The following is a 246-nucleotide window of genomic DNA, read 5'->3' on the forward strand; positions in this document are numbered from 1 at the left end:
TATATATATAAGCATTTACTCAAGTCACAGACAAGGCCGCATAAATACGAAAAACTCGCAAACACAGAGACAAAGACAGACAGAAAATGCAATGATGAAAGCCAAGGCTTCCCATAGGGCGGGGGCAGGGGAGGAAAGGGGGGCAGGGGAGGAAAGGGAGGTCCGTGTCCCGTCATAGTTACGAAATTCTCCGACGCGGGCGCGGGCGCAGACAAAGATGTCGGGGCAGAGATGAATGAGCCTTGC

This window comes from Penaeus monodon, chromosome 29 (genome assembly GCF_015228065.2).
Source record: "Penaeus monodon isolate SGIC_2016 chromosome 29, NSTDA_Pmon_1, whole genome shotgun sequence".
Classification (NCBI taxonomy): Eukaryota; Metazoa; Arthropoda; class Malacostraca; order Decapoda; family Penaeidae; genus Penaeus; species Penaeus monodon.